General features: G+C 47.4%; 18 non-coding genes across 18 annotated transcripts; all 18 read left to right on the top strand.

Annotated features, from left to right (window-relative positions):
• Window positions 1–1,735: 1,735 nt before the first annotated feature.
• Window positions 1,736–1,807, top strand: TRNAP-UGG (transfer RNA proline (anticodon UGG)). Its single transcript has one exon. It is a non-coding gene; the product is annotated as a tRNA-Pro (tRNA).
• Window positions 1,808–2,227: 420 nt separating this feature from the next.
• On the top strand, window positions 2,228–2,300 carry TRNAV-CAC (transfer RNA valine (anticodon CAC)). The gene has a single exon. It is a non-coding gene; the product is annotated as a tRNA-Val (tRNA).
• A 1,315-nt stretch (window positions 2,301–3,615) lies between these two features.
• TRNAP-UGG (transfer RNA proline (anticodon UGG)) lies at window positions 3,616–3,687 on the top strand. The gene has a single exon. It is a non-coding gene; the product is annotated as a tRNA-Pro (tRNA).
• A 420-nt stretch (window positions 3,688–4,107) lies between these two features.
• TRNAV-CAC (transfer RNA valine (anticodon CAC)) lies at window positions 4,108–4,180 on the top strand. Its single transcript has one exon. It is a non-coding gene; the product is annotated as a tRNA-Val (tRNA).
• Window positions 4,181–5,495: 1,315 nt separating this feature from the next.
• TRNAP-UGG (transfer RNA proline (anticodon UGG)) lies at window positions 5,496–5,567 on the top strand. The gene has a single exon. It is a non-coding gene; the product is annotated as a tRNA-Pro (tRNA).
• A 420-nt stretch (window positions 5,568–5,987) lies between these two features.
• TRNAV-CAC (transfer RNA valine (anticodon CAC)) lies at window positions 5,988–6,060 on the top strand. The gene has a single exon. It is a non-coding gene; the product is annotated as a tRNA-Val (tRNA).
• Window positions 6,061–7,375: 1,315 nt separating this feature from the next.
• TRNAP-UGG (transfer RNA proline (anticodon UGG)) lies at window positions 7,376–7,447 on the top strand. The gene has a single exon. It is a non-coding gene; the product is annotated as a tRNA-Pro (tRNA).
• A 420-nt stretch (window positions 7,448–7,867) lies between these two features.
• TRNAV-CAC (transfer RNA valine (anticodon CAC)) lies at window positions 7,868–7,940 on the top strand. Its single transcript has one exon. It is a non-coding gene; the product is annotated as a tRNA-Val (tRNA).
• A 5,080-nt stretch (window positions 7,941–13,020) lies between these two features.
• TRNAP-UGG (transfer RNA proline (anticodon UGG)) lies at window positions 13,021–13,092 on the top strand. Its single transcript has one exon. It is a non-coding gene; the product is annotated as a tRNA-Pro (tRNA).
• Window positions 13,093–14,882: 1,790 nt separating this feature from the next.
• On the top strand, window positions 14,883–14,954 carry TRNAP-UGG (transfer RNA proline (anticodon UGG)). Its single transcript has one exon. It is a non-coding gene; the product is annotated as a tRNA-Pro (tRNA).
• Window positions 14,955–15,354: 400 nt separating this feature from the next.
• Window positions 15,355–15,429, top strand: TRNAV-CAC (transfer RNA valine (anticodon CAC)). Its single transcript has one exon. It is a non-coding gene; the product is annotated as a tRNA-Val (tRNA).
• Window positions 15,430–16,736: 1,307 nt separating this feature from the next.
• On the top strand, window positions 16,737–16,808 carry TRNAP-UGG (transfer RNA proline (anticodon UGG)). Its single transcript has one exon. It is a non-coding gene; the product is annotated as a tRNA-Pro (tRNA).
• A 420-nt stretch (window positions 16,809–17,228) lies between these two features.
• Window positions 17,229–17,301, top strand: TRNAV-CAC (transfer RNA valine (anticodon CAC)). Its single transcript has one exon. It is a non-coding gene; the product is annotated as a tRNA-Val (tRNA).
• Window positions 17,302–18,616: 1,315 nt separating this feature from the next.
• On the top strand, window positions 18,617–18,688 carry TRNAP-UGG (transfer RNA proline (anticodon UGG)). The gene has a single exon. It is a non-coding gene; the product is annotated as a tRNA-Pro (tRNA).
• A 421-nt stretch (window positions 18,689–19,109) lies between these two features.
• On the top strand, window positions 19,110–19,184 carry TRNAV-CAC (transfer RNA valine (anticodon CAC)). Its single transcript has one exon. It is a non-coding gene; the product is annotated as a tRNA-Val (tRNA).
• A 3,163-nt stretch (window positions 19,185–22,347) lies between these two features.
• On the top strand, window positions 22,348–22,419 carry TRNAP-UGG (transfer RNA proline (anticodon UGG)). Its single transcript has one exon. It is a non-coding gene; the product is annotated as a tRNA-Pro (tRNA).
• Window positions 22,420–22,839: 420 nt separating this feature from the next.
• TRNAV-CAC (transfer RNA valine (anticodon CAC)) lies at window positions 22,840–22,914 on the top strand. Its single transcript has one exon. It is a non-coding gene; the product is annotated as a tRNA-Val (tRNA).
• Window positions 22,915–24,221: 1,307 nt separating this feature from the next.
• TRNAP-UGG (transfer RNA proline (anticodon UGG)) lies at window positions 24,222–24,293 on the top strand. The gene has a single exon. It is a non-coding gene; the product is annotated as a tRNA-Pro (tRNA).
• The last annotated feature ends 41 nt before the right edge of the window (window positions 24,294–24,334 follow it).

Genomic DNA, 24,334 nt, shown 5'->3' on the forward strand with positions numbered 1-24,334 from the left:
TGGACAGACTCTCTGGTTTTCTCGGTAAGCAGTAGTCGATGAACAATTCACTTCCTGAACCTCTTTGCGTGCCATGTCCTTGCGACAAGCACTTTGTGTTCTCTGTTAGCTCTCAGTAACATTCCTTGATTTGCTTGTGAGTTTTGGCCGTCCGATCTCAAAGTGGAAATATGTCCTTCCCTCTGTACGCTGCATAGGCCCTCAGCTGGCATACTTGTATATGTGCGCATGCTTGATAGGACGTATGTTTTAGGCTGGATTGTGTGAGCTTCAGGCGCAAGGCATTTGATTAGTCTTTAAGCAGGTCCACTTGCACTGCCCTTTGCACCTGTTCTCCCAGTCCCTACAAAGGTGAGTAAGCAGCTGTTTCTGTAGTGTAGTGGTTATCACGTTCGCCTCACACGCGAAAGGTCCCGCAGAAACACTCTCTGCTGGCATTTTACACAAAATAGTTTTTTTCCCCTTTTGTCACACACAAATGTAAAGTATGAACTTATTTGCGTTCCCATGGAAATAGCATATGCTCTCAAGAGCTTGAGAAATACACTGGGAAGGCAAGCATCCTCACATGTATTCTGTATATGGGGCCAATAAAAAAATGCACGCGCTTGCATTTTGTGTATGTAATGTTGCAGAGCACAGAGAGGATTTATTTTCCCTACTGCTGGGTATTTGGGTCTCTGGGATCACAGTTGGGTCCGCTCCGTCCTCTGAAATGGTCCATATTAGTTACATAGGTTAGTGTACCAAAGAAATAATACATTTTCATATACAGCTTCTTCATTTCTGTGTTCTGAGGGATTACCAGTTGTAAGAAATGCACTTGCCGGTACAGTGATTCCCTGGCTTTCTCTGGCCCGAGAAAGCTTTTCCTCTGAAGTGGGAACAGAAGTTGGACTGCTTCTGCTGAACTTCCTGAAAGCAGAGCTGGCGGGAGGAGGGACTTTTTGAGTGCTGGGAAAATTTGAGCTGGAAATTTGCATCGGCTGGACAGAGATTGCTTGGAGCAGCCAAAATATAATAACGGCCATGGCGCTCAAGTAAAGCAGAAAGCTTTTAGTATACACCTTTTGCACTCTTGTCAACGAAGCTGGGCTCTGTGAATGCTCACCCTACGCAAGAAAAGAGAACAGACTTTGCTGGTGACCTAAATATATCTTGCCTGATCGAGCACGATCGAGCTCTGAGTGAGCAGCTGTGCAATGGTCATCTTTACCAAAGGGGAGATGCTGCTTTTTCCAGTGTCACGCCCATGCTCTCAGGGCTGGAGGGAGGAGGGCTGCTTTTTGTTTTTACAGGCAAAAGGAAAGGCCCAGCCCTCAGAGCTTCTGCCAATGCAGATCCCAGCAGGTGCAAAATAAAGGCTCTCCCCCACCTTGCCAGCTGCAGATTGATCAGAAGACTGCTAGTCTAGTGTGTTGGGCCACTTTCTCTCTTCTGTGTATCGTCCCCTCTTATTACATAAACAGCATAAGAGGAATAAAGGAAGGAAGGAAGGAAGGAACAGTGTATCGCAAGCACCTTCCACCCTGATGTCAATGGGCCACCAACCTTCGGGATGAGGAGGAGACCTGTGAAGACAGTCAGAGCGTGCCGACTGGGGCATTCATTTGGCTCATACACTGACAAGGCTTTCAGCGGCAGGAACAAACTTCAGGAATAGGCATTCTTGGCCTCGAATCCTAAGGGGGGTGCAAACGCTGAGGACAATTCCGTCAAATGCTCAAAGGACCGTGGCTCGTTGGTCTAGGGGTATGATTCTCGCTTTGGGTGCGAGAGGTCCCGGGTTCAAATCCCGGACGAGCCCAATCAAGGTGGTTAACTTGAGCTCCTTTTTTTTGTTTTTTCAATGTTATTTTCATTGGACAGACTCTCTGGTTTTCTCGGTAAGCAGTAGTCGATGAACAATTCACTTCCTGAACCTCTTTGCGTGCCATGTCCTTGCGACAAGCACTTTGTGTTCTCTGTTAGCTCTCAGTAACATTCCTTGATTTGCTTGTGAGTTTTGGCCGTCCGATCTCAAAGTGGAAATATGTCCTTCCCTCTGTACGCTGCATAGTCCCTCAGCTGGCATACTTGTATATGTGCGCATGCTTGATAGGACGTATGTTTTAGGCTGGATTGTGTGAGCTTCAGGCGCAAGGCATTTGATTAGTCTTTAAGCAGGTCCACTTGCACTGCCCTTTGCACCTGTTCTCCCAGTCCCTACAAAGGTGAGCAAGCAGCTGTTTCTGTAGTGTAGTGGTTATCACGTTCGCCTCACACGCGAAAGGTCCCCGGTTCGAGACCGGGCAGAAACACTCTCTGCTGGCATTTTACACAAAATAGTTTTTTTCCCCTTTTGTCACACACAAATGTAAAGTATGAACTTATTTGCGTTCCCATGGAAATAGCATATGCTCTCAAGAGCTTGAGAAATACACTGGGAAGGCAAGCATCCTCACATGTATTCTGTATATGGGGCCAATAAAAAAATGCACGCGCTTGCATTTTGTGTATGTAATGTTGCAGAGCACAGAGAGGATTTATTTTCCCTACTGCTGGGTATTTGGGTCTCTGGGATCACAGTTGGGTCAGCTCCGTCCTCTGAAATGGTCCATATTAGTTACATAGGTTAGTGTACCAAAGAAATAATACATTTTCATATACAGCTTCTTCATTTCTGTGTTCTGAGGGATTACCAGTTGTAAGAAATGCACTTGCCGGTACAGTGATTCCCTGGCTTTCTCTGGCCCGAGAAAGCTTTTCCTCTGAAGTGGGAACAGAAGTTGGACTGCTTCTGCTGAACTTCCTGAAAGCAGAGCTGGCGGGAGGAGGGACTTTTTGAGTGCTGGGAAAATTTGAGCTGGAAATTTGCATCGGCTGGACAGAGATTGCTTGGAGCAGCCAAAATATAATAACGGCCATGGCGCTCAAGTAAAGCAGAAAGCTTTTAGTATACACCTTTTGCACTCTTGTCAACGAAGCTGGGCTCTGTGAATGCTCACCCTACGCAAGAAAAGAGAACAGACTTTGCTGGTGACCTAAATATATCTCGCCTGATCGAGCACGATCGAGCTCTGAGTGAGCAGCTGTGCAATGGTCATCTTTACCAAAGGGGAGATGCTGCTTTTTCCAGTGTCACGCCCATGCTCTCAGGGCTGGAGGGAGGAGGGCTGCTTTTTGTTTTTACAGGCAAAAGGAAAGGCCCAGCCCTCAGAGCTTCTGCCAATGCAGATCCCAGCAGGTGCAAAATAAAGGCTCTCCCCCACCTTGCCAGCTGCAGATTGATCAGAAGACTGCTAGTCTAGTGTGTTGGGCCACTTTCTCTCTTCTGTGTATCGTCCCCTCTTATTACATAAACAGCATAAGAGGAATAAAGGAAGGAAGGAAGGAAGGAAGGAACAGTGTATCGCAAGCACCTTCCACCCTGATGTCAATGGGCCACCAACCTTCGGGATGAGGAGGAGACCTGTGAAGACAGTCAGAGCGTGCCGACTGGGGCATTCATTTGGCTCATACACCGACAAGGCTTTCAGCGGCAGGAACAAACTTCAGGAATAGGCATTCTTGGCCTCGAATCCTAAGGGGGGTGCAAACGCTGAGGACAATTCTGTCAAATGCTCAAAGGACCGTGGCTCGTTGGTCTAGGGGTATGATTCTCGCTTTGGGTGCGAGAGGTCCCGGGTTCAAATCCCGGACGAGCCCAATCAAGGTGGTTAACTTGAGCTCCTTTTTTTTGTTTTTTCAATGTTATTTTCATTGGACAGACTCTCTGGTTTTCTCGGTAAGCAGTAGTCGATGAACAATTCACTTCCTGAACCTCTTTGCGTGCCATGTCCTTGCGACAAGCACTTTGTGTTCTCTGTTAGCTCTCAGTAACATTCCTTGATTTGCTTGTGAGTTTTGGCCGTCCGATCTCAAAGTGGAAATATGTCCTTCCCTCTGTACGCTGCATAGGCCCTCAGCTGGCATACTTGTATATGTGCGCATGCTTGATAGGACGTATGTTTTAGGCTGGATTGTGTGAGCTTCAGGCGCAAGGCATTTGATTAGTCTTTAAGCAGGTCCACTTGCACTGCCCTTTGCACCTGTTCTCCCAGTCCCTACAAAGGTGAGCAAGCAGCTGTTTCTGTAGTGTAGTGGTTATCACGTTCGCCTCACACGCGAAAGGTCCCCGGTTCGAGACCGGGCAGAAACACTCTCTGCTGGCATTTTACACAAAATAGTTTTTTTCCCCTTTTGTCACACACAAATGTAAAGTATGAACTTATTTGCGTTCCCATGGAAATAGCATATGCTCTCAAGAGCTTGAGAAATACACTGGGAAGGCAAGCATCCTCACATGTATTCTGTATATGGGGCCAATAAAAAAATGCACGCGCTTGCATTTTGTGTATGTAATGTTGCAGAGCACAGAGAGGATTTATTTTCCCTACTGCTGGGTATTTGGGTCTCTGGGATCACAGTTGGGTCCGCTCCGTCCTCTGAAATGGTCCATATTAGTTACATAGGTTAGTGTACCAAAGAAATAATACATTTTCATATACAGCTTCTTCATTTCTGTGTTCTGAGGGATTACCAGTTGTAAGAAATGCACTTGCCGGTACAGTGATTCCCTGGCTTTCTCTGGCCCGAGAAAGCTTTTCCTCTGAAGTGGGAACAGAAGTTGGACTGCTTCTGCTGAACTTCCTGAAAGCAGAGCTGGCGGGAGGAGGGACTTTTTGAGTGCTGGGAAAATTTGAGCTGGAAATTTGCATCGGCTGGACAGAGATTGCTTGGAGCAGCCAAAATATAATAACGGCCATGGCGCTCAAGTAAAGCAGAAAGCTTTTAGTATACACCTTTTGCACTCTTGTCAACGAAGCTGGGCTCTGTGAATGCTCACCCTACGCAAGAAAAGAGAACAGACTTTGCTGGTGACCTAAATATATCTCGCCTGATCGAGCACGATCGAGCTCTGAGTGAGCAGCTGTGCAATGGTCATCTTTACCAAAGGGGAGATGCTGCTTTTTCCAGTGTCACGCCCATGCTCTCAGGGCTGGAGGGAGGAGGGCTGCTTTTTGTTTTTACAGGCAAAAGGAAAGGCCCAGCCCTCAGAGCTTCTGCCAATGCAGATCCCAGCAGGTGCAAAATAAAGGCTCTCCCCCACCTTGCCAGCTGCAGATTGATCAGAAGACTGCTAGTCTAGTGTGTTGGGCCACTTTCTCTCTTCTGTGTATCGTCCCCTCTTATTACATAAACAGCATAAGAGGAATAAAGGAAGGAAGGAAGGAAGGAAGGAACAGTGTATCGCAAGCACCTTCCACCCTGATGTCAATGGGCCACCAACCTTCGGGATGAGGAGGAGACCTGTGAAGACAGTCAGAGCGTGCCGACTGGGGCATTCATTTGGCTCATACACCGACAAGGCTTTCAGCGGCAGGAACAAACTTCAGGAATAGGCATTCTTGGCCTCGAATCCTAAGGGGGGTGCAAACGCTGAGGACAATTCCGTCAAATGCTCAAAGGACCGTGGCTCGTTGGTCTAGGGGTATGATTCTCGCTTTGGGTGCGAGAGGTCCCGGGTTCAAATCCCGGACAAGCCCAATCAAGGTGGTTAACTTGAGCTCCTTTTTTTTGTTTTTTCAATGTTATTTTCATTGGACAGACTCTCTGGTTTTCTCGGTAAGCAGTAGTCGATGAACAATTCACTTCCTGAACCTCTTTGCGTGCCATGTCCTTGCGACAAGCACTTTGTGTTCTCTGTTAGCTCTCAGTAACATTCCTTGATTTGCTTGTGAGTTTTGGCCGTCCGATCTCAAAGTGGAAATATGTCCTTCCCTCTGTACGCTGCATAGGCCCTCAGCTGGCATACTTGTATATGTGCGCATGCTTGATAGGACGTATGTTTTAGGCTGGATTGTGTGAGCTTCAGGCGCAAGGCATTTGATTAGTCTTTAAGCAGGTCCACTTGCACTGCCCTTTGAACCTGTTCTCCCAGTCCCTACAAAGGTGAGCAAGCAGCTGTTTCTGTAGTGTAGTGGTTATCACGTTCGCCTCACACGCGAAAGGTCCCCGGTTCGAGACCGGGCAGAAACACTCTCTGCTGGCATTTTACACAAAATAGTTTTTTTCCCCTTTTGTCACACACAAATGTAAAGTATGAACTTATTTGCGTTCCCATGGAAATAGCATATGCTCTCAAGAGCTTGAGAAATACACTGGGAAGGCAAGCATCCTCACATGTATTCTGTATATGGGGCCAATAAAAAAATGCACGCGCTTGCATTTTGTGTATGTAATGTTGCAGAGCACAGAGAGGATTTATTTTCCCTACTGCTGGGTATTTGGGTCTCTGGGATCACAGTTGGGTCCGCTCCGTCCTCTGAAATGGTCCATATTAGTTACATAGGTTAGTGTACCAAAGAAATAATACATTTTCATATACAGCTTCTTCATTTCTGTGTTCTGAGGGATTACCAGTTGTAAGAAATGCACTTGCCGGTACAGTGATTCCCTGGCTTTCTCTGGCCCGAGAAAGCTTTTCCTCTGAAGTGGGAACAGAAGTTGGACTGCTTCTGCTGAACTTCCTGAAAGCAGAGCTGGCGGGAGGAGGGACTTTTTGAGTGCTGGGAAAATTTGAGCTGGAAATTTGCATCGGCTGGACAGAGATTGCTTGGAGCAGCCAAAATATAATAACGGCCATGGCGCTCAAGTAAAGCAGAAAGCTTTTAGTATACACCTTTTGCACTCTTGTCAACGAAGCTGGGCTCTGTGAATGCTCACCCTACGCAAGAAAAGAGAACAGACTTTGCTGGTGACCTAAATATATCTCGCCTGATCGAGCACGATCGAGCTCTGAGTGAGCAGCTGTGCAATGGTCATCTTTACCAAAGGGGAGATGCTGCTTTTTCCAGTGTCACGCCCATGCTCTCAGGGCTGGAGGGAGGAGGGCTGCTTTTTGTTTTTACAGGCAAAAGGAAAGGCCCAGCCCTCAGAGCTTCTGCCAATGCAGATCCCAGCAGGTGCAAAATAAAGGCTCTCCCCCACCTTGCCAGCTGCAGATTGATCAGAAGACTGCTAGTCTAGTGTGTTGGGCCACTTTCTCTCTTCTGTGTATCGTCCCCTCTTATTACATAAACAGCATAAGAGGAATAAAGGAAGGAAGGAAGGAAGGAAGGAACAGTGTATCGCAAGCACCTTCCACCCTGATGTCAATGGGCCACCAACCTTCGGGATGAGGAGGAGACCTGTGAAGACAGTCAGAGCGTGCCGACTGGGGCATTCATTTGGCTCATACACCGACAAGGCTTTCAGCGGCAGGAACAAACTTCAGGAATAGGCATTCTTGGCCTCGAATCCTAAGGGGGGTGCAAACGCTGAGGACAATTCCGTCAAATGCTCAAAGGACCGTGGCTCGTTGGTCTAGGGGTATGATTCTCGCTTTGGGTGCGAGAGGTCCCGGGTTCAAATCCCGGACGAGCCCAATCAAAGTGGTTAACTTGAGCTCCTTTTTTTTGTTTTTTCAATGTTATTTTCATTGGACAGACTCTCTGGTTTTCTCGGTAAGCAGTAGTCGATGAACAATTCACTTCCTGAACCTCTTTGCGTGCCATGTCCTTGCGACAAGCACTTTGTGTTCTCTGTTAGCTCTCAGTAACATTCCTTGATTTGCTTGTGAGTTTTGGCCGTCCGATCTCAAAGTGGAAATATGTCCTTCCCTCTGTACGCTGCATAGGCTCTCAGCTGGCATACTTGTATATGTGCGCATGCTTGATAGGACGTATGTTTTAGGCTGGATTGTGTGAGCTTCAGGCGCAAGGCATTTGATTAGTCTTTAAGCAGGTCCACTTGCACTGCCCTTTGCACCTGTTCTCCCAGTCCCTACAAAGGTGAGCAAGCAGCTGTTTCTGTAGTGTAGTGGTTATCACGTTCGCCTCACACGCGAAAGGTCCCCGGTTCGAGACCGGGCAGAAACACTCTCTGCTGGCATTTTACACAAAATAGTTTTTTTCCCCTTTTGTCACACACAAATGTAAAGTATGAACTTATTTGCGTTCCCATGGAAATAGCATATGCTCTCAAGAGCTTGAGAAATACACTGGGAAGGCAAGCATCCTCACATGTATTCTGTATATGGGGCCAATAAAAAAATGCACGCGCTTGCATTTTGTGTATGTAATGTTGCAGAGCACAGAGAGGATTTATTTTCCCTACTGCTGGGTATTTGGGTCTCTGGGATCACAGTTGGGTCCGCTCCGTCCTCTGAAATGGTCCATATTAGTTACATAGGTTAGTGTACCAAAGAAATAATACATTTTCATATACAGCTTCTTCATTTCTGTGTTCTGAGGGATTACCAGTTGTAAGAAATGCACTTGCCGGTACAGTGATTCCCTGGCTTTCTCTGGCCCGAGAAAGCTTTTCCTCTGAAGTGGGAACAGAAGTTGGACTGCTTCTGCTGAACTTCCTGAAAGCAGAGCTGGCGGGAGGAGGGACTTTTTGAGTGCTGGGAAAATTTGAGCTGGAAATTTGCATCGGCTGGACAGAGATTGCTTGGAGCAGCCAAAATATAATAACGGCCATGGCGCTCAAGTAAAGCAGAAAGCTTTTAGTATACACCTTTTGCACTCTTGTCAACGAAGCTGGGCTCTGTGAATGCTCACCCTACGCAAGAAAAGAGAACAGACTTTGCTGGTGACCTAAATATATCTCGCCTGATCGAGCACGATCGAGCTCTGAGTGAGCAGCTGTGCAATGGTCATCTTTACCAAAGGGGAGATGCTGCTTTTTCCAGTGTCACGCCCATGCTCTCAGGGCTGGAGGGAGGAGGGCTGCTTTTTGTTTTTACAGGCAAAAGGAAAGGCCCAGCCCTCAGAGCTTCTGCCAATGCAGATCCCAGCAGGTGCAAAATAAAGGCTCTCCCCCACCTTGCCAGCTGCAGATTGATCAGAAGACTGCTAGTCTAGTGTGTTGGGCCACTTTCTCTCTTCTGTGTATCGTCCCCTCTTATTACATAAACAGCATAAGAGGAATAAAGGAAGGAAGGAAGGAAGGAAGGAACAGTGTATCGCAAGCACCTTCCACCCTGATGTCAATGGGCCACCAACCTTCGGGATGAGGAGGAGACCTGTGAAGACAGTCAGAGCGTGCCGACTGGGGCATTCATTTGGCTCATACACCGACAAGGCTTTCAGCGGCAGGAACAAACTTCAGGAATAGGCATTCTTGGCCTCGAATCCTAAGGGGGGTGCAAACGCTGAGGACAATTCCGTCAAATGCTCAAAGGACCGTGGCTCGTTGGTCTAGGGGTATGATTCTCGCTTTCGGTGCGAGAGGTCCCGGGTTAGCCCAATCAATGTGGTTAACTTGAGCTCCTTTTTTTTGTTTTTTCAATGTTATTTTCATTGGACAGACTCTCTGGTTTTCTCGGTAAGCAGTAGTCGATGAACAATTCACTTCCTGAACCTCTTTGCGTGCCATGTCCTTGCGACAAGCACTTTGTGTTCTCTGTTAGCTCTCAGTAACATTCCTTGATTTGCTTGTGAGTTTTGGCCGTCCGATCTCAAAGTGGAAATATGTCCTTCCCTCTGTACGCTGCATAGGCCCTCAGCTGGCATACTTGTATATGTGCGCATGCTTGATAGGACGTATGTTTTAGGCTGGATTGTGTGAGCTTCAGGCGCAAGGCATTTGATTAGTCTTTAAGCAGGTCCACTTGCACTGCCCTTTGCACCTGTTCTCCCAGTCCCTACAAAGGTGAGCAAGCAGCTGTTTCTGTAGTGTAGTGGTTATCACGTTAGCCTCACACGCGAAAGGTCCCCGGTTCGAGACCGGGCAGAAACACTCTCTGCTGGCATTTTACACAAAATAGTTTTTTTCCCCTTTTGTCACACACAAATGTAAAGTATGAACTTATTTGCGTTCCCATGGAAATAGCATATGCTCTCAAGAGCTTGAGAAATACACTGGGAAGGCAAGCATCCTCACATGTATTCTGTATATGGGGCCAATAAAAAAATGCACGCGCTTGCATTTTGTGTATGTAATGTTGCAGAGCACAGAGAGGATTTATTTTCCCTACTGCTGGGTATTTGGGTCTCTGGGATCACAGTTGGGTCCGCTCCGTCCTCTGAAATGGTCCATATTAGTTACATAGGTTAGTGTACCAAAGAAATAATACATTTTCATATACAGCTTCTTCATTTCTGTGTTCTGAGGGATTACCAGTTGTAAGAAATGCACTTGCCGGTACAGTGATTCCTTGGCTTTCTCTGGCCCGAGAAAGCTTTTCCTCTGAAGTGGGAACAGAAGTTGGACTGCTTCTGCTGAACTTCCTGAAAGCAGAGCTGGCGGGAGGAGGGACTTTTTGAGTGCTGGGAAAATTTGAGCTGGAAATTTGCATCGGCTGGACAGAGATTGCTTGGAGCAGCCAAAATATAATAACGGCCATGGCGCTCAAGTAAAGCAGAAACCTTTTAGTATACACCTTTTGCACTCTTGTCAACGAAGCTGGGCTCTGTGAATGCTCACCCTACGCAAGAAAAGAGAACAGACTTTGCTGGTGACCTAAATATATCTCGCCTGATCGAGCACGATCGAGCTCTGAGTGAGCAGCTGTGCAATGGTCATCTTTACCAAAGGGGAGATGCTGCTTTTTCCAGTGTCACGCCCATGCTCTCAGGGCTGGAGGGAGGAGGGCTGCTTTTTGTTTTTACAGGCAAAAGGAAAGGCCCAGCCCTCAGAGCTTCTGCCAATGCAGATCCCAGCAGGTGCAAAATAAAGGCTCTCCCCCACCTTGCCAGCTGCAGATTGATCAGAAGACTGCTAGTCTAGTGTGTTGGGCCACTTTCTCTCTTCTGTGTATCGTCCCCTCTTATTACATAAACAGCATAAGAGGAATAAAGGAAGGAAGGAAGGAAGGAAGGAACAGTGTATCGCAAGCACCTTCCACCCTGATGTCAATGGGCCACCAACCTTCGGGATGAGGAGGAGACCTGTGAAGACAGTCAGAGCGTGCCGACTGGGGCATTCATTTGGCTCATACACCGACAAGGCTTTCAGCGGCAGGAACAAACTTCAGGAATAGGCATTCTTGGCCTCGAATCCTAAGGGGGGTGCAAACGCTGAGGACAATTCCGTCAAATGCTCAAAGGACCGTGGCTCGTTGGTCTAGGGGTATGATTCTCGCTTTGGGTGCTAGAGGTCCCGGGTTCAAATCCTGGACGAGCCCAATCAAGGTGGTTAACTTGAGCTCCTTTTTTTTGTTTTTTCAATGTTATTTTCATTGGACAGACTCTCTGGTTTTCTCGGTAAGCAGTAGTCGATGAACAATTCACTTCCTGAACCTCTTTGCGTGCCATGTCCTTGCGACAAGCACTTTGTGTTCTCTGTTAGCTCTCAGTAACATTCCTTGATTTGCTTGTGAGTTTTGGCCGTCCGATCTCAAAGTGGAAATATGTCCTTCCCTCTGTACGCTGCATAGGCCCTCAGCTGGCATACTTGTATATGTGCGCATGCTTGATAGGACATATGTTTTAGGCTGGATTGTGTGAGCTTCAGGCGCAAGGCATTTGATTAGTCTTTAAGCAGGTCCACTTGCACTGCCCTTTGCACCTGTTCTCCCAGTCCCTACAAAGGTGAGCAAGCAGCTGTTTCTGTAGTGTAGTGGTTATCACGTTAGCCTCACACGCGAAAGGTCCCCCCGGTTCGAGACCGGGCAGAAACACTCTCTGCTGGCATTTTACACAAAATAGTTTTTTTCCCCTTTTGTCACACACAAATGTAAAGTATGAACTTATTTGCGTTCCCATGGAAATAGCATATGCTCTCAAGAGCTTGAGAAATACACTGGGAAGGCAAGCATCCTCACATGTATTCTGTATATGGGGCCAATAAAAAAATGCACGCGCTTGCATTTTGTGTATGTAATGTTGCAGAGCACAGAGAGGATTTATTTTCCCTACTGCTGGGTATTTGGGTCTCTGGGATCACAGTTGGGTCCGCTCCGTCCTCTGAAATGGTCCATATTAGTTACATAGGTTAGTGTACCAAAGAAATAATACATTTTCATATACAGCTTCTTCATTTCTGTGTTCTGAGGGATTACCAGTTGTAAGAAATGCACTTGCCGGTACAGTGATTCCCTGGCTTTCTCTGGCCCGAGAAAGCTTTTTCTCTGAAGTGGGAACAGAAGTTGGACTGCTTCTGCTGAACTTCCTGAAAGCAGAGCTGGCGGGAGGAGGGACTTTTTGAGTGCTGGGAAAATTTGAGCTGGAAATTTGCATCGGCTGGACAGAGATTGCTTGGAGCAGCCAAAATATAATAACGGCCATGGCGCTCAAGTAAAGCAGAAAGCTTTTAGTATACACCTTTTGCACTCTTGTCAACGAAGCTGGGCTCTGTGAATGCTCACCCTACGCAAGAAAAGAGAACAGACTTTGCTGGTGACCTAAATATATCTCGCCTGATCGAGCACGATCGAGCTCTGAGTGAGCAGCTGTGCAATGGTCATCTTTACCAAAGGGGAGATGCTGCTTTTTCCAGTGTCACGCCCATGCTCTCAGGGCTGGAGGGAGGAGGGCTGCTTTTTGTTTTTACAGGCAAAAGGAAAGGCCCAGCCCTCAGAGCTTCTGCCAATGCAGATCCCAGCAGGTGCAAAATAAAGGCTCTCCCCCACCTTGCCAGCTGCAGATTGATCAGAAGACTGCTAGTCTAGTGTGTTGGGCCACTTTCTCTCTTCTGTGTATCGTCCCCTCTTATTACATAAACAGCATAAGAGGAATAAAGGAAGGAAGGAAGGAAGGAAGGAAGGAAGGAAGGAAGGAACAGTGTATCGCAAGCACCTTCCACCCTGATGTCAATGGGCCACCAACCTTCGGGATGAGGAGGAGACCTGTGAAGACAGTCAGAGCGTGCCGACTGGGGCATTCATTTGGCTCATACACCGACAAGGCTTTCAGCGGCAGGAACAAACTTCAGGAATAGGCATTCTTGGCCTCGAATCCTAAGGGGGGTGCAAACGCTGAGGACAATTCCGTCAAATGCTCAAAGGACCGTGGCTCGTTGGTCTAGGGGTATGATTCTCGCTTTGGGTGCGAGAGGTCCCGGGTTCAAATCCCGGACGAGCCCAATCAAGGTGGTTAACTTGAGCTCCTTTTTTTTGTTTTTTCAATGTTATTTTCATTGGACAGACTCTCTGGTTTTCTCGGTAAGCAGTAGTCGATGAACAATTCACTTCCTGAACCTCTTTGCGTGCCATGTCCTTGCGACAAGCACTTTGTGTTCTCTGTTAGCTCTCAGTAACATTCCTTGATTTGCTTGTGAGTTTTGGCCGTCCGATCTCAAAGTGGAAATATGTCCTTCCCTCTGTACGCTGCATAGGCCCTCAGCTGGCATACTTGTATATGTGCGCATGCTTGATAGGACGTATGTTTTAGGCTGGATTGTGTGAGCTTCAGGCGCAAGGCATTTGATTAGTCTTTAAGCAGGCACCTGTTCTCCCAGTCCCTACAAAGGTGAGCAAGCAGCTGTTTCTGTAGTGTAGTGGTTATCACGTTCGCCTCACACGCGAAAGGTCCCCCCGGTTCGAGACAGGGCAGAAACACTCTCTGCTGGCATTTTACACAAAATAGTTTTTTTCCCCTTTTGTCACACACAAATGTAAAGTATGAACTTATTTGCGTTCCCATGGAAATAGCATATGCTCTCAAGAGCTTGAGAAATACACTGGGAAGGCAAGCATCCTCACATGTATTCTGTATATGGGGCCAATAAAAAAATGCACGCGCTTGCATTTTGTGTATGTAATGTTGCAGAGCACAGAGAGGATTTATTTTCCCTACTGCTGGGTATTTGGGTCTCTGGGATCACAGTTGGGTCCGCTCCGTCCTCTGAAATGGTCCATATTAGTTACATAGGTTAGTGTACCAAAGAAATAATACATTTTCATATACAGCTTCTTCATTTCTGTGTTCTGAGGGATTACCAGTTGTAAGAAATGCACTTGCCGGTACAGTGATTCCCTGGCTTTCTCTGGCCCGAGAAAGCTTTTCCTCTGAAGTGGGAACAGAAGTTGGACTGCTTCTGCTGAACTTCCTGAAAGCAGAGCTGGCGGGAGGAGGGACTTTTTGAGTGCTGGGAAAATTTGAGCTGGAAATTTGCATCGGCTGGACAGAGATTGCTTGGAGCAGCCAAAATATAATAACGGCCATGGCGCTCAAGTAAAGCAGAAAGCTTTTAGTATACACCTTTTGCACTCTTGTCAACGAAGCTGGGCTCTGTGAATGCTCACCCTACGCAAGAAAAGAGAACAGACTTTGCTGGTGACCTAAATATATCTCGCCTGATCGAGCACGATCGAGCTCTGAGTGAGCAGCTGTGCAATGGTCATCTTTACCAAAGGGGAGATGCTGCTTTTTCCAGTGTCACGCCCATGCTCTCAGGGCTGGAGGGAGGAGGGCTGCTTTTTGTTTTTACAGGCAAAAGGAAAGGCCCAGCCCTCAGAGCTTCTGCCAATGCAGATCCCAGCAGGTGCAAAATAAAGGCTCTCCCCCACCTTGCCAGCTGCAGATTGATCAGAAGACTGCTAGTCTAGTGTGTTGGGCCACTTTCTCTCTTCTGTGTATCGTACCCTCTTATTACATAAACAGCATAAGAGGAATAAAGGAAGGAAGGAAGGAAGGAAGGAACAGTGTATCGCAAGCACCTCCCACCCTGATGTCAATGGGCCACCAACCTTCGGGATGAGGAGGAGACCTGTGAAGACAGTCAGAGCGTGCCGACTGGGGCATTCATTTGGCTCATACACCGACAAGGCTTTCAGCGGCAAGAACAAACTTCAGGAATAGGCATTCTTGGCCTCGAATCCTAAGGGGGGTGCAAACGCTGAGGACAATTCCGTCAAATGCTCAAAGGACCGTGGCTCGTTGGTCTAGGGGTATGATTCTCGCTTTGGGTGCGAGAGGTCCCGGGTTCAAATCCCGGATGAGCCCAATCAAGGTGGTTAACTTGAGCTCCTTTTTTTTGTTTTTTCAATGTTATTTTCATTGGACAGACTCTCTGGTTTTCTCGGTAAGCAGTAGTCGATGAACAATTCACTTCCTGAACCTCTTTGCGTGCCATGTCCTTGCGACAAGCACTTTGTGTTCTCTGTTAGCTCTCAGTAACATTCCTTGATTTGCTTGTGAGTTTTGGCCGTCCGATCTCAAAGTGGAAATATGTCCTTCCCTCTGTACGCTGCATAGGCCCTCAGCTGGCATACTTGTATATGTGCGCATGCTTGATAGGACGTATGTTTTAGGCTAGATTGTGTGAGCTTCAGGCGCAAGGCATTTGATTAGTCTTTAAGCAGGCACCTGTTCTCCCAGTCCCTACAAAGGTGAGCAAGCAGCTGTTTCTGTAGTGTAGTGGTTATCACGTTCGCCTCACACGCGAAAGGTCCCCCCGGTTCGAGACCGGGCAGAAACACTCTCTGCTGACATTTTACACAAAATAGTTTTTTTCCCCTTTTGTCACACACAAATGTAAAGTATGAACTTATTTGCGTTCCCATGGAAATAGCATATGCTCTCAAGAGCTTGAGAAATACACTGGGAAGGCAAGCATCCTCACATGTATTCTGTATATGGGGCCAATAAAAAAATGCACGCGCTTGCATTTTGTGTATGTAATGTTGCAGAGCACAGAGAGGATTTATTTTCCCTACTGCTGGGTATTTGGGTCTCTGGGATCACAGTTGGGTCCGCTCCGTCCTCTGAAATGGTCCATATTAGTTACATAGGTTAGTGTACCAAAGAAATAATACATTTTCATATACAGCTTCTTCATTTCTGTGTTCTGAGGGATTACCAGTTGTAAGAAATGCACTTGCCGGTACAGTGATTCCCTGGCTTTCTCTGGCCCGAGAAAGCTTTTCCTCTGAAGTGGGAACAGAAGTTGGACTGCTTCTGCTGAACTTCCTGAAAGCAGAGCTGGCGGGAGGAGGGACTTTTTGAGTGCTGGGAAAATTTGAGCTGGAAATTTGCATCGGCTGGACAGAGATTGCTTGGAGCAGCCAAAATATAATAACGGCCATGGCGCTCAAGTAAAGCAGAAAGCTTTTAGTATACACCTTTTGCACTCTTGTCAACGAAGCTGGGCTCTGTGAATGCTCACCCTACGCAAGAAAAGAGAACAGACTTTGCTGGTGACCTAAATATATCTCGCCTGATCGAGCACGATCGAGCTCTGAGTGAGCAGCTGTGCAATGGTCATCTTTACCAAAGGGGAGATGCTGCTTTTTCCAATGTCACGCCCATGCTCTCAGGGCTGGAGGGAGGAGGGCTGCTTTTTGTTTTTACAGGCAAAAGGAAAGGCCCAGCCCTCAGAGCTTCTGCCAATGCAGATCCCAGCAGGTGCAAAATAAAGGCTCTCCCCCACCTTGCCAGCTGCAGATTGATCAGAAGACTGCTAGTCTAGTGTGTTGGGCCACTTTCTCTCTTCTGTGTATCGTCCCCTCTTATTACATAAACAGCATAAGAGGAATAAAGGAAGGAAGGAAGGAACAGTGTATCGCAAGCACCTTCCACCCTGATGTCAATGGGCCACCAACCTTCGGGATGAGGAGGAGACCTGTGAAGACAGTCAGAGCGTGCCGACTGGGGCATTCATTTGGCTCATACACCGACAAGGCTTTCAGCGGCAGGAACAAACTTCAGGAATAGGCATTCTTGGCCTCGAATCCTAAGGGGGGTGCAAACGCTGAGGACAATTCCGTCAAATGCTCAAAGGACCGTGGCTCGTTGGTCTAGGGGTATGATTCTCGCTTTGGGTGCGAGAGGTCCCGGGTTCAAATCCCGGACGAGCCCAATCAAGGTGGTTAACTTGAGCTCCTTTTTTTTGTTTTTTCAATGTTATTTTCATTGGACAGACTCTCTGGTTTTCTAGGTAAGCAGTAGTCGATGAACAATTCACTTCCTGAACCTCTTTGCGTGCCATGTCCTTGCGACAAGCACTTTGTGTTCTCTGTTAGCTCTCAGTAACATTCCTTGATTTGCTTGTGAGTTTTGGCCGTCCGATCTCAAAGTGGAAATATGTCCTTCCCTCTGTACGCTGCATAGGCCCTCAGCTGGCATACTTGTATATGTGCGCATGCTTGATAGGACGTATGTTTTAGGCTGGATTGTGTGAGCTTCAGGCGCAAGGCATTTGATTAGTCTTTAAGCAGGTCCACTTGCACTGCCCTTTGCACCTGTTCTCCCAGTCCCTACAAAGGTGAGCAAGCAGCTGTTTCTGTAGTGTAGTGGTTATCACGTTCGCCTCACACGCGAAAGGTCCCCGGTTCGAGACCGGGCAGAAACACTCTCTGCTGGCATTTTACACAAAATAGTTTTTTTCCCCTTTTGTCACACACAAATGTAAAGTATGAACTTATTTGCGTTCCCATGGAAATAGCATATGCTCTCAAGAGCTTGAGAAATACACTGGGAAGGCAAGCATCCTCACATGTATTCTGTATATGGGGCCAATAAAAAAACGCACGCGCTTGCATTTTGTGTATGTAATGTTGCAGAGCACAGAGAGGATTTATTTTCCCTACTGCTGGGTATTTGGGTCTCTGGGATCACAGTTGGGTCCGCTCCGTCCTCTGAAATGGTCCATATTAGTTACATAGGTTAGTGTACCAAAGAAATAATACATTTTCATATACAGCTTCTTCATTTCTGTGTTCTGAGGGATTACCAGTTGTAAGAAATGCACTTGCCGGTACAGTGATTCCCTGGCTTTCTCTGGCCCGAGAAAGCTTTTCCTCTGAAGTGGGAACAGAAGTTGGACTGCTTCTGCTGAACTTCCTGAAAGCAGAGCTGGCGGGAGGAGGGACTTTTTGAGTGCTGGGAAAATTTGAGCTGGAAATTTGCATCGGCTGGACAGAGATTGCTTGGAGCAGCCAAAATATAATAACGGCCATGGCGCTCAAGTAAAGCAGAAAGCTTTTAGTATACACCTTTTGCACTCTTGTCAACGAAGCTGGGCTCTGTGAATGCTCACCCTACGCAAGAAAAGAGAACAGACTTTGCTGGTGACCTAAATATATCTCGCCTGATCGAGCACGATCGAGCTCTGAGTGAGCAGCTGTGCAATGGTCATCTTTACCAAAGGGGAGATGCTGCTTTTTCCAGTGTCACGCCCATGCTCTCAGGGCTGGAGGGAGGAGGGCTGCTTTTTGTTTTTACAGGCAAAAGGAAAGGCCCAGCCCTCAGAGCTTCTGCCAATGCAGATCCCAGCAGGTGCAAAATAAAGGCTCTCCCCCACCTTGCCAGCTGCAGATTGATCAGAAGACTGCTAGTCTAGTGTGTTGGGCCACTTTCTCTCTTCTGTGTATCGTCCCCTCTTATTACATAAACAGCATAAGAGGAATAAAGGAAGATAGGAAGGAAGGAAGGAACAGTGTATCGCAAGCACCTTCCACCCTGATGTCAATGGGCCACCAACCTTCGGGATGAGGAGGAGACCTGTGAAGACAGTCAGAGCGTGCCGACTGGGGCATTCATTTGGCTCATACACCGACAAGGCTTTCAGCGGCAGGAACAAACTTCAGGAATAGGCATTCTTGGCCTCGAATCCTAAGGGGGGTGCAAACGCTGAGGACAATTCCGTCAAATGCTCAAAGGACCGTGGCTCGTTGGTCTAGGGGTATGATTCTCGCTTTGGGTGCGAGAGGTCCCGGGTTCAAATCCCGGACGAGCCCAATCAAGGTAGTAAACTTGAGCTCCTTTTTTTTTGTTTTTTCAATGTTATTTTCATTGGACAGACTCTCTGGTTTTCTCGGTAAGCAGTAGTCGATGAACAATTCACTTCCTGAACCTCTTTGCGTGCCATGTCCTTGCGACAAGCACTTTGTGTTCTCTGTTAGCTCTCAGTAACATTCCTTGATTTGCTTGTGAGTTTTGGCCGTCCGATCTCAAAGTGGAAATATGTCCTTCCCTCTGTACGCTGCATAGGCCCTCAGCTGGCATACTTGTATATGTGCGCATGCTTGATAGGACGTATGTTTTAGGCTGGATTGTGTGAGCTTCAGGCGCAAGGCATTTGATTAGTCTTTAAGCAGGTCCACTTGCACTGCCCTTTGCACCTGTTCTCCCAGTCCCTACAAAGGTGAGCAAGCAGCTGTTTCTGTAGTGTAGTGGTTATCACGTTCGCCTCACACGCGAAAGGTCCCCCCGGTTCGAGACCGGGCAGAAACACTCTCTGCTGGCATTTTACACAAAATAGTTTTTTTCCCCTTTTGTCACACACAAATGTAAAGTATGAACTTATTTGCGTTCCCATGGAAATAGCATATGCTCTCAAGAGCTTGAGAAATACACTGGGAAGGCAAGCATCCTCACATGTATTCTGTATATGGGGCCAATAAAAAAATGCACGCGCTTGCATTTTGTGTATGTAATGTTGCAGAGCACAGAGAGGATTTATTTTCCCTACTGCTGGGTATTTGGGTCTCTGGGATCACAGTTGGGTCCGCTCCGTCCTCTGAAATGGTCCATATTAGTTACATAGGTTAGTGTACCAAAGAAATAATACATTTTCATATACAGCTTCTTCATTTCTGTGTTCTGAGGGATTACCAGTTGTAAGAAATGCACTTGCCGGTACAGTGATTCCCTGGCTTTCTCTGGCCCGAGAAAGCTTTTCCTCTGAAGTGGGAACAGAAGTTGGACTGCTTCTGCTGAACTTCCTGAAAGCAGAGCTGGCGGGAGGAGGGACTTTTTGAGTGCTGGGAAACTTTGAGCTGGAAATTTGCATCGGCTGGACAGAGATTGCTTGGAGCAGCCAAAATATAATAACGGCCATGGCGCTCAAGTAAAGCAGAAAGCTTTTAGTATACACCTTTTGCACTCTTGTCAACGAAGCTGGGCTCTGTGAATGCTCACCCTACGCAAGAAAAGAGAACAGACTTTGCTGGTGACCTAAATATATCTCGCCTGATCGAGCACGATCGAGCTCTGAGTGAGCAGCTGTGCAATGGTCATCTTTACCAAAGGGGAGATGCTGCTTTTTCCAGTGTCACGCCCATGCTCTCAGGGCTGGAGGGAGGAGGGCTGCTTTTTGTTTTTACAGGCAAAAGGAAAGGCCCAGCCCTCAGAGCTTCTGCCAATGCAGATCCCAGCAGGTGCAAAATAAAGGCTCTCCCCCACCTTGCCAGCTGCAGATTGATCAGAAGACTGCTAGTCTAGTGTGTTGGGCCACTTTCTCTCTTCTGTGTATCGTCCCCTCTTATTACATAAACAGCATAAGAGGAATAAAGGAAGGAAGGAAGGAAGGAAGGAACAGTGTATCGCAAGCACCTTCCACCCTGATGTCAATGGGCCACCAACCTTCGGGATGAGGAGGAGACCTGTGAAGACAGTCAGAGCGTGCCGACTGGGGCATTCATTTGGCTCATACACCGACAAGGCTTTCAGCGGCAGGAACAAACTTCAGGAATAGGCATTCTTGGCCTCGAATCCTAAGGGGGGTGCAAACGCTGAGGACAATTCCGTCAAATGCTCAAAGGACCGTGGCTCGTTGGTCTAGGGGTATGATTCTCGCTTTGGGTGCGAGAGATCCCGGACGAGCCCAATCAAGGTGGTTAACTTGAGCTCCTTTTTTTTGTTTTTTCAATGTTATTTTCATTGGACAGACTCTCTGGTTTTCTCGGTAAGCAGTAGTCGATGAACAATTCACTTCCTGAACCTCTTTGCGTGCCATGTCCTTGCGACAAGCACTTTGTGTTCTCTGTTAGCTCTCAGTAACATTCCTTGATTTGCTTGTGAGTTTTGGCCGTCCGATCTCAAAGTGGAAATATGTCCTTCCCTCTGTACGCTGCATAGGCCCTCAGCTGGCATACTTGTATATGTGCGCATGCTTGATAGGACGTATGTTTTAGGCTGGATTGTGTGAGCTTCAGGCGCAAGGCATTTGATTAGTCTTTAAGCAGGTCCACTTGCACTGCCCTTTGCACCTGTTCTCCCAGTCCCTACAAAGGTGAGCAAGCAGCTGTTTCTGTAGTGTAGTGGTTATAAAGGTCCCCGGTTCGAGACCGGGCAGAAACACTCTCTGCTGGCATTTTACACAAAATAGTTTTTTTCCCCTTTTGTCACACACAAATGTAAAGTATGAACTTATTTGCGTTCCCATGGAAATAGCATATGCTCTCAAGAGCTTGAGAAATACACTGGGAAGGCAAGCATCCTCACATGTATTCTGTATATGGGGCCAATAAAAAAATGCACGCGCTTGCATTTTGTGTATGTAATGTTGCAGAGCACAGAGAGGATTTATTTTCCCTACTGCTGGGTATTTGGGTCTCTGGGATCACAGTTGGGTCCGCTCCGTCCTCTGAAATGGTCCATATTAGTTACATAGGTTAGTGTACCAAAGAAATAATACATTTTCATATACAGCTTCTTCATTTCTGTGTTCTGAGGGATTACCAGTTGTAAGAAATGCACTTGCCGGTACAGTGATTCCCTGGCTTTCTCTGGCCCGAGAAAGCTTTTCCTCTGAAGTGGGAACAGAAGTTGGACTGCTTCTGCTGAACTTCCTGAAAGCAGAGCTGGCGGGAGGAGGGACTTTTTGAGTGCTGGGAAAATTTGAGCTGGAAATTTGCATCGGCTGGACAGAGATTGCTTGGAGCAGCCAAAATATAATAACGGCCATGGCGCTCAAGTAAAGCAGAAAGCTTTTAGTATACACCTTTTGCACTCTTGTCAACGAAGCTGGGCTCTGTGAATGCTCACCCTACGCAAGAAAAGAGAACAGACTTTGCTGGTGACCTAAATATATCTCGCCTGATCGAGCACGATCGAGCTCTGAGTGAGCAGCTGTGCAATGGTCATCTTTACCAAAGGGGAGATGCTGCTTTTTCCAGTGTCACGCCCATGCTCTCAGGGCTGGAGGGAGGAGGGCTGCTTTTTGTTTTTACAGGCAAAAGGAAAGGCCCAGCCCTCAGAGCTTCTGCCAATGCAGATCCCAGCAGGTGCAAAATAAAGGCTCTCCCCCACCTTGCCAGCTGCAGATTGATCAGAAGACTGCTAGTCTAGTGTGTTGGGCCACTTTCTCTCTTCTGTGTATCGTCCCCTCTTATTACATAAACAGCATAAGAGGAATAAAGGAAGATAGGAAGGAAGGAAGGAACAGTGTATCGCAAGCACCTTTCACCCTGATGTCAATGGGCCACCAACCTTCGGGATGAGGAGGAGACCTGTGAAGACAGTCAGAGCGTGCCGACTGGGGCATTCATTTGGCTCATACACCGACAAGGCTTTCAGCGGCAGGAACAAACTTCAGGAATAGGCATTCTTGGCCTCGAATCCTAAGGGGGGTGCAAACGCTGAGGACAATTCCGTCAAATGCTCAAAGGACCGTGGCTCGTTGGTCTAGGGGTATGATTCTCGCTTTGGGTGCGAGAGGTCCCGGGTTCAAATCCCGGACGAGCCCAATCAAGGTGGTTAACTTGAGCTCCTTTTTTTTGTTTTTTCAATGTTATTTTCATTGGACAGACTCTCTGGTTTTCTCGGTAAGCAGTAGTCGATGAACAATTCACTTCCTGAACCTCTTTGCGTGCCATGTCCTTGCGACAAGCACTTTGTGTTCTCTGTTAGCTCTCAGTAACATTCCTTGATTTGCTTGTGAGTTTTGGCCGTCCGATCTCAAAGTGGAAATATGTCCTTCCCTCTGTACGCTGCATAGGCCCTCAGCTGGCATACTTGTATATGTGCGCATGCTTGATAGGACGTATGTTTTAGGCTGGATTGTGTGAGCTTCAGGCGCAAGGCATTTGATTAGTCTTTAAGCAGGTCCACTTGCACTGCCCTTTGCACCTGTTCTCCCAGTCCCTACAAAGGTGAGCAAGCAGCTGTTTCTGTAGTGTAGTGGTTATCACGTTCGCCTCACACGCGAAAGGTTCCCCCGGTTCGAGACCGGGCAGAAACACTCTCTGCTGGCATTTTACACAAAATAGTTTTTTTCCCCTTTTGTCACACACAAATGTAAAGTATGAACTTATTTGCGTTCCCATGGAAATAGCATATGCTCTCAAGAGCTTGAGAAATACACTGGGAAGGCAAGCATCCTCACATGTATTCTGTATATGGGGCCAATAAAAAAATGCACGCGCTTGCATTTTGTGTATGTAATGTTGCAGAGCACAGAGAGGATTTATTTTCCCTACTGCTGGGTATTTGGGTCTCTGGGATCACAGTTGGGTCCGCTCCGTCCTCTGAAATGGTCCATATTAGTTACATAGGTTAGTGTACCAAAGAAATAATACATTTTCATATACAGCTTCTTCATTTCTGTGTTCTGAGGGATTACCAGTTGTAAGAAATGCACTTGCCGGTACAGTGATTCCCTGGCTTTCTCTGGCCCGAGAAAGCTTTTCCTCTGAAGTGGGAACAGAAGTTGGACTGCTTCTGCTGAACTTCCTGAAAGCAGAGCTGGCGGGAGGAGGGACTTTTTGAGTGCTGGGAAAATTTGAGCTGGAAATTTGCATCGGCTGGACAGAGATTGCTTGGAGCAGCCAAAATATAATAACGGCCATGGCGCTCAAGTAAAGCAGAAAGCTTTTAGTATACACCTTTTGCACTCTTGTCAACGAAGCTGGGCTCTGTGAATGCTCACCCTACGCAAGAAAAGAGAACAGACTTTGCTGGTGACCTAAATATATCTCGCCTGATCGAGCACGATCGAGCTCTGAGTGAGCAGCTGTGCAATGGTCATCTTTACCAAAGGGGAGATGCTGCTTTTTCCAGTGTCACGCCCATGCTCTCAGGGCTGGAGGGAGGAGGGCTGCTTTTTGTTTTTACAGGCAAAAGGAAAGGCCCAGCCCTCAGAGCTTCTGCCAATGCAGATCCCAGCAGGTGCAAAATAAAGGCTCTCCCCCACCTTGCCAGCTGCAGATTGATCAGAAGACTGCTAGTCTAGTGTGTTGGGCCACTTTCTCTCTTCTGTGTATCGTCCCCTCTTATTACATAAACAGCATAAGAGGAATAAAGGAAGGAAGGAAGGAACAGTGTATCGCAAGCACCTTCCACCCTGATGTCAATGGGCCACCAACCTTCGGGATGAGGAGGAGACCTGTGAAGACAGTCAGAGCGTGCCGACTGGGGCATTCATTTGGCTCATACACCGACAAGGCTTTCAGCGGCAGGAACAAACTTCAGGAATAGGCATTCTTGGCCTCGAATCCTAAGGGGGGTGCAAACGCTGAGGACAATTCCGTCAAATGCTCAAAGGACCGTGGCTCGTTGGTCTAGGGGTATGATTCTCGCTTTGGGTGCGAGAGGTCCCGGGTTCAAATCCCGGACGAGCCCAATCAAGGTGGTTAACTTGAGCTCCTTTTTTTTGTTTTTTC

The sequence above is a fragment of the Ambystoma mexicanum genome, chromosome 2q (assembly GCF_040938575.1).
Source record: "Ambystoma mexicanum isolate Mex_15411 chromosome 2q, UKY_AmexF1_1, whole genome shotgun sequence".
NCBI lineage: Eukaryota > Metazoa > Chordata > Amphibia > Caudata > Ambystomatidae > Ambystoma > Ambystoma mexicanum.